This window comes from Dendrobates tinctorius, unplaced genomic scaffold (assembly GCF_039654945.1).
Source record: "Dendrobates tinctorius isolate UK_male_01 unplaced genomic scaffold, ASM3965494v1 ptg000377l, whole genome shotgun sequence".
Classification (NCBI taxonomy): domain Eukaryota; kingdom Metazoa; phylum Chordata; class Amphibia; order Anura; family Dendrobatidae; genus Dendrobates; species Dendrobates tinctorius.
This window is the reverse complement of record NW_027362043.1, coordinates 2,970,133-2,977,724: the sequence shown is the minus strand read 5'-3', so window position 1 is coordinate 2,977,724 and position 7,592 is coordinate 2,970,133. Positions and strand designations below refer to the sequence as shown.

The window sequence follows — 7,592 nt, the reverse complement described above, 5'->3', positions numbered from 1 at the left end:
TCAGTCCGTATACTTAAAAAACACGGAGCTTGACAATTTTACGTACACCGGACAGCCGTGTACGTGCACGCTCCTCTCAGTACCGTGTAACGGCTGTTATCACGGCCACAGTGAAGCTATCTGTGTGTCAATTTGGAAGGATAAGTGGAGGACTTGTTCCGTTCTTACAGACCTACACTCTAGGGAGATTCCTATTCTGCCCAATTCTACATACACCTTGTAGTTTGTGATACACTAGCCAATTTCTGCCTGTGACATAGTGCTCTGATATTCAGTGGGCCTCACACAATCCAAAAGTGTCCAGTGTCCACTAGTGTGTGCAGAAATTCAAAATCTCTGTGATCCTGTAGTCACTTTTTTCACACCTGTGCCATCGAGCCTGTGACATAGCGCTCTGATATTCAGTGGGCCTCACACAATCCAAAAGTGTCCAGTGTCCACTAGTGTGTGCAGAAATTCAAAATCTCCCTTATCCTGTAGTCACTTTTTTCACACCTGTGCCATCGAGCCTGTGACATAGCGCTCTGATATTCAGTGGGCCTCACACAATCCATAAGTGTCCAGTGTCCACAAGTGTGTGCAGAAATTCAAAATCTCCCCTGTCCTATAGACACCTTGAACCTTGTTTTACATTACTATATAGTTTGTTGGATTTTGTCTACATTTCTACAAAAAATGAGGAAGGCTGGTGGAAGAGGCCGTGGAATTGGGCGGGGGTTGGCAGCTGGTAATGATGGTGTTGGTGGTGGATCTGATGGTAGTGGCAAGAGAAAAATAGGACCGAATGCAGGAGGTGTTGAGCCTGCGTCATCGTCTGGCTCCATAAGGCTTCGAAGGCTTAGTTTTCTAGGAGTTGGCAAACCGCTTTTAAAGCCAGAGCATCAGGAAAAAGTTTTGTCTTACATTGCTGACTCAGCCTCCAGCTCTATCGCCTCCTCTTCTGAAGTTGTAAAAAGTAAAAGCACTGAGTCATCATTGGAGGCTCATGTTCATGAACCACACCTTTCCTTGTGTCCTTCACCCCAACCAAGATTGAAGGATGACGCAGGCCATACTACTGATTACTCTGTCGGGGTAGCTATTTTGGGAGGGCTAAATTAACCCTTCACAGTTGAGCCAGTGATTTCCAAATTATTCCAGTGTTGCTAGCAACTCAAATGACCACACGGAGACTGGGGTCTCTGTACGGGAGGATCGAGGCAGATCACTAAGCCCCTTTATTTTAGTCACATCTTTTATAATCTTTTGCTTAATTATGCAAGGTTCTCAAGTACCAGTAGCATCATTTCACTTTATAAGCCAATAATATTGCAAGAAAACCGGAAACTACATATACTGTATGTCCGTACCTAGATAGCGTAGAAAGTAGTATAATGGCATATTCTTCAGAGTTTTACACCTCCACATCCCTTATCTTATACAGATGGGAACAGTCTGGTTTCATGACAGCCCATGCCAATTATAAAAATTTATCTTACAGCTACAAAAACGGAGAAACGAAACCTTACAGAGAATGGATAAAACGAAACTTCAGCTCTGATTTTAGTATTAACCCTTCACATTCCCCCCTAGATAAAAATTTTTTAACACATATACAGCATCAGAGGTGCTATCCCAAGCTAACAGCTTGAGGGGTACTGGTCTTCACATGACTGATGCCGTGTTACCAGTCATGGCTGTCGCGGCGCACCCGTCCCCCCTGTATACTGCAGTTCACGAATAAAAATTTTTGATGACGGTGGTGGGGATCTTTTGTAGGTAGGCATGTGCTTGGCTTCAACATCTTCATCAAGTAGCCTTTTGAGATCGGTGCAGAGAAGAGCAGGGGCAACGACACCTTTGGTATCATCATTAGCTGTCTTAGTGCAGAATTTCCTAATACATACAGAAATACACCAAAGAACAAGTTTTAGTATCACATATACAACAAGGATACAGGCAGCAATGTGTAACAAGCTCTGTAAGATCCCAGCTATCCAACCCCCAATTCCCTTAAATCAATTGGCTGGATTGAGAAAGGAGAAGGTGTCTGACCACCAACTGTCCTTATGACGATCTTTGTCTTTATCGTATTAATCTCTGAGTCATTGAATATCTTCTAACTTTAACTTTTATCTTCTACCAATAATAATAATATGAAAAATGCGGAAAACCAAAACATTATGCCCCTTCATTTGCTATTGGCTTGTTGGGTGATGAGGAGAACTTGATAGAGACCGTCATACAAGGGTTCTAGTCCATGCTTCCTGACATGCCTCTTCACGACTACCAAATCACCAGGCTTCAGGTTATGACAAGTGCCGGTTTCTGCTGAATCTGGAAAAGAAAAGGAAACTAGAACATAGGTGTTAGCAAGATTTTTACTAAGCAGAATAACATATTGAACAACACGGTCAGTCTCTTCTGATAGCTGCTGAGGCTGGAAACTTGCAACTGGGGGCCTAGTACCAAACAATATCTCATATGGAGACAGGCCATGTTTTGCAATAGGGGTAGTACGAATGTGGTATAACACAATGGGTAGCAGCTCTGGCCATGGAGCCGTAGTCTCCTGCATCATTTTGGTCAATTGTCCCTTCAGTGTGCCGTTCAGCCTCTCAACTTCACCACTGGATTGTGGGTGGTACGGAGTATGGAGGGCTACAGTGGATCCAAGCATTGTCAGAACTTCTTGGTACACATGAGAAGAAAAGGCCGGGCCTTGATCACTTTCAACAACTTCTGGAACCCCATATCTGCATATAACTTCCATCACCAGTTTCTTCGCTGTGGTCTTTGCAGTCATGTTGGTAACAGGGAATGCTTCCGGCCAACTGGAGAACTGGCGCCCAGTAGAATTTTTGCACCAGTGCGAGGGCCTGATTCTTTCCTCGATGTGTAGGCCCATGTGGCAATAGCAGGGTACATCTGCTTAGGGAGACACACAAGTCGCTCCTTTTTCCAGAGACCATTATCCATACGTGCCCCATCAGTCTTCCATTGCTTCACCTCTTCCTTTGGAGACATTCTCTGCGTTGTCATTAAGGGGTCTTGCAGGGTCCGACAGAAAACTTCAGTCTGTTGTAGATCATCAGGTTCTTGTAGGGTCAATGCTTCTTGTAACTGTTTACGCTGAGAGCGTGTGGTCACCATAGTTGGTATGATTGGTTCAACGGGTAAGAGAGTGGCGGCTTTTGCTTGCATATCCGCAAATGTGTTGCCAACAGTCTGTGGACTGTTCCTAAGACCGTGCGCCTTAACTTTGATAATGGCCACCTGAGTAGGTAATTTGATCGAGTCCATGAGGGTTTTAACAGCTTCAGCATTTTTCACTGGGGTTCCGGCAGTAGTAATAAACCCTCGATTGGCCCATAGAGCCCCAAAATCGTGAGCAATACCAAATGCATACCGTGAGTCCGTGTATATATTAGCCCGTCTGTTCTTGGCCAAAGTACATGCAGTAGACAGAGCCTGGAGTTCTGCTTCTTGTGCTGACTGTGAGGGCGGGAGCACAGCTGCGTGCACTACAGTGTCCTCTGTGGTAACAGCGTATCCCGTGTGGAATCTACCAAACTCGTCAGCATATCTTGAACCATCCGTGTATAACACCAGATCGGGATTTGGGAGTGGATTCTCACTGACATTTGGTGTAGTAGCTGTTTCTTCTATCAGAAATTGGGAACAATCATATTGGAGGTAATCCTCATCACTGCCATCTGTCCTTATAGTTCATTATACCGTCTTTCAAGGCATTGTAAAGGGGATGCATTATGCGGGATTTATCCGGTATCCACTGACAAAAATAAGTGCATAGTCCAAGAAAACGCTGGAGTTCAGCTTCATCTTTTGGGAAAGGAAGGGAGCTGACAGCTATTATTCTTCTGCGAGGTGTCTGACACCCTGAAGGAGACAGTGACCCAAGAACATCACTTGACCAAGGCAGAACTGAAGTTTCGAGGCCAAAACCCGACAGTTCAGTGCTGCCAGATACTTAAGGAGGCTAACAGTGGCAACAATGGCAAAAGACACCTGCTCATATTTTTTGCAAACTGGTTGGGACTGTTTTGTGCCCCTTGTGGTATAACTGTCCATATTAACTGTCGTCCCTGCTAAGTGAATGCAAATAGAAACTGGCAGTCTGGGTGTAACGGAATGCTAAAGAAGGCATTGGTAAGATCAATAACTGTAAACCAAGCAGCATCCTGGGGTATTTGGAACAAAAGAGTATGAGGATTAGGCACCAGGTTTGAGAAACACTTACTGGTTCTACTGGCATTTTCCCTATATCATTTGACCCTTTTGACAGGAGTTTAGATAGTATCTCTGAGAGGTATGGGGTGAGTCATTGATCCTCAGGCAATATTGGGGGTGGATCTGGGCCTATCAGGACCATCATAACTGTAAGAAGGGCATGCAAAATACAGATTTCCTCACTGTCTTCATCTACATAGAGATTTTATAACAAAAAAAACCATCTGACCATCATCTTGGAATTGTATTCTGGAGCGAAACTGTGATAATAAATCTACCCCTAGTAAATTTACTGGACATATGAGAGAGATTACAAACTGAGCAGTAACGAGAATTAGCAGGGAGGGGCTGAGGATCAAGATTCCCAATAGCTGAAGTCGAGGAAGGGGGGGCAGAGTTTGCTGTGTGGGCTGAAGAGCACACTGTGTGATCGCAGCTGCGGTGGGGGCTAGAGGCTGCTGTTTGCTCTTGGTTTTTTTTTCTCTCTCTCTCCTGAACAAAGCAGGTTAAAGTCTGAAAACTTTTTTTTTTTTTTCCTCTGGAGCTGGTAAATGGAAGGGGTGGCTACTCATAACCACTAACAATAACGGGGACTAAGGCTAGCGGTGGATGATAATAGGTGCCGTTAGCAGAGGTGGGGGCTGCAACTCTAGGTCTCCTTGTACAATTGTCATCTAGCAGGGAGACCTCTTGTTTCAAATCATCACTTTTAACTATTTCCCTAAAACATTAATATCAATCTTAGTTCCTTCTTTAATCAATCACATTGTCAAACCACAGTCACTTGCTAGAACCACAAATCATCCAGTCCCTGTACAATTTTTCCTTCTTCAACATAGCAGCAACAGAAACAATCAGAATTCACTTGCTGTTCAATGTCCACATAACCTTCATTATACAATTTATGTGCCAAGCCACGGAATTCCTCAGCGCCTTTAAGTAATCCATCATCAGTCAACCTTTTAACTCCTTCATCCCATAGCGTAGGCTGCAACCTCCCGCCCTTAGGAAATCCCAGAATCGAAAATATTTTTCCTGCATTCCTGACACATTTCTTTCCTCGTCTTTGAATCATAAGACTAACAGTATCTGATCCTTCACACAATTCCAAACTTTTCTTTTTCTTCCATAGAAACATAATTCTCTCCTTTAGAGCTAAATATCCTGACTTGAGTTGTGCACAATACTGGAGCAGCCGTCTCCATTTGTTCCACAGGGTTAACCCCCTCTGGGACGCCCAAAATTCGCGTACTCAGTGAAAGGAGGAGGGCGTCTCAGACTATCCCTCCGGACACCTCTGGTTATATATATATCTTTCTATATATACCTGAGTTACGTATCCTACCCAGTCTTCGATCACATGACCACGCCTGATAACTAACAATGACCAGGAATTCAGGATATTTTGACTATAAAGAGAGTCACAATCACTGGTCAATCCGGGGTGTCCGTCCCTTATGAGGTACGGTTCGAGCACTGGGCCACCAACGGGACTACACCTCTATATGATTCCACCCATGAATCACCCCACCAGGGGACAAACCTCAGATCCTCTTTGCAGCAACAAGCACAGGAAAACCACACCAACGGTCAGTTTGAACAGTATAACTGCCAACTTACCGTGGTCGTGGGGGGGGTGATCAGTCCCAATTTTCCAGCACCTGTGTCCGCTCCGAGGGTCCTTTGTCTTGTTGTCCTCTGGGGGCAGAGGCGTCCCTGTCCGGAGGCCCCACGTTGCGCGCCACTGTCGGGGTAGCTATTTTGGGAGGGTTAAATTAACCCTTCACGGTTGAGCCAGTGATTTCCAAATTATTCCAGTGTTGCTAGCAACTCAAATGACCACACGGAGACTGGGGTCTCTGTACGGGAGGATCGAGGCAGATCACTAAGCCCCTTTATTTTAGTCACATCTTTTATAATCTTTTGCTTAATTATGCAAGGTTCTCAAGTACCAGTAGCATCATTTCACTTTATAAGCCAATAATATTGCAAGAAAACCGGAAACTACATATATGTCCGTACCTAGATAGCGTAGAAAGTAGTATAATGGCATATTCTTCAGAGTTTTACACCTCCACATCCCTTATCTTATACAGATGGGAACAGTCTGGTTTCATGACAGCCCATGCCAATTATAAAAATTTATCTTACAGCTACAAAAACGGAGAAACGAAACCTTACAGAGAATGGATAAAACGAAACTTCAGCTCTGATTTTAGTATTAACCCTTCACAACTCCATGGAGCTGTTTTCACATACCATGCCTGGATTATCAAGTGAAATGGTGAATTACCCAGGCCAAGATGAATCTGACATGGAGTGCACTGATGCACAGCCGCTGATAGATGATTCTGCTGGTACATTCACTCAGAGCACTACATTGTCCTCGCAGTGTACAAAGCCAGATTCTGACCCTGATCACATAATCCAGGCATGGTATGTGAAAACAGCTCCATGGAGTTGTGAAGGGTTAATACTAAAATCAGAGCTGAAGTTTCGTTTTATCCATTCACTGTAAGGTTTCGTTTCTCCGTTTTTGTAGCTGTAAGATAAATTTTTATAATTGGCATGGGCTGTCATGAAACCAGACTGTTCCCATCTGTATAAGATAAGGGATGTGGAGGTGTAAAACTCTGAAGAATATGCCATTATACTACTTTCTACGGTGTGCATCAGGTTACTCTTCCCATATACAGTTCCATCTTACACGGTGACAAAGAGGAAGCTGCAGATGAAAGTGCAGGTTCGGCCCACCCGCCATCAGACACACCACCGTACTATCAGGGGCCCTGTGCCAGTGCCGTCGCCAACGAGTGGGCCCCCCCTGCTTGCTCAGGATCACAGCACTTGCAAGGTTGAAATACTGTGCAGTGAGATGGAAGATGGGGACGACGAGGAGTCCAGACTTGTACAGGGATTCCCTAGCGAGGAGACTTATTTCTTTGTTTTCAATGTTGGGACAGCAATTTTTGGGGAGCACTATACTCTGGAGAATGATAGATGGGGCCCACCATACACTGGAACATTCCAAAGGTGGACATCAGACACTGGAGCAGCTTTTACAGGGCCCATTATACACTAGAGCATTAGAAATGGGGCCCATTATGTTTGGAGCATTATTTGGGCCCATAAGACAGTGGAGCTTCATCCATGGGGACCAACATATACTGTAGCATTATGTGGAGCTCATCATATACTGTTTCAAACATTATATGGGACCAATGATTCTGTATGGTGAAATAGATGGGCCTCGTCATGAGATGCAAAAAGTGAAGTATTTTTCATTGTACTATACCGCTATTTCTCTGCCATATCGGAGCATGATGAGTTGTGGTATGTGTTAAAGGGGCGCTCTTTCACCC

The 7,592-nt window shown here is 44.5% G+C and overlaps 1 long non-coding RNA gene across 1 annotated transcript; it reads right to left on the bottom strand.

The window, feature by feature from the left end:
• Positions 1-1,178: 1,178 nt before the first annotated feature.
• LOC141075859 (uncharacterized) lies at positions 1,179-6,450 on the bottom strand. Its single transcript, XR_012227349.1, has 2 exons — positions 2,226-6,450; positions 1,179-1,875 (listed from the first exon to the last, which is right to left on the bottom strand). It is a non-coding gene; the product is annotated as an uncharacterized lncRNA (long non-coding RNA).
• Positions 6,451-7,592: the final 1,142 nt, after the last annotated feature.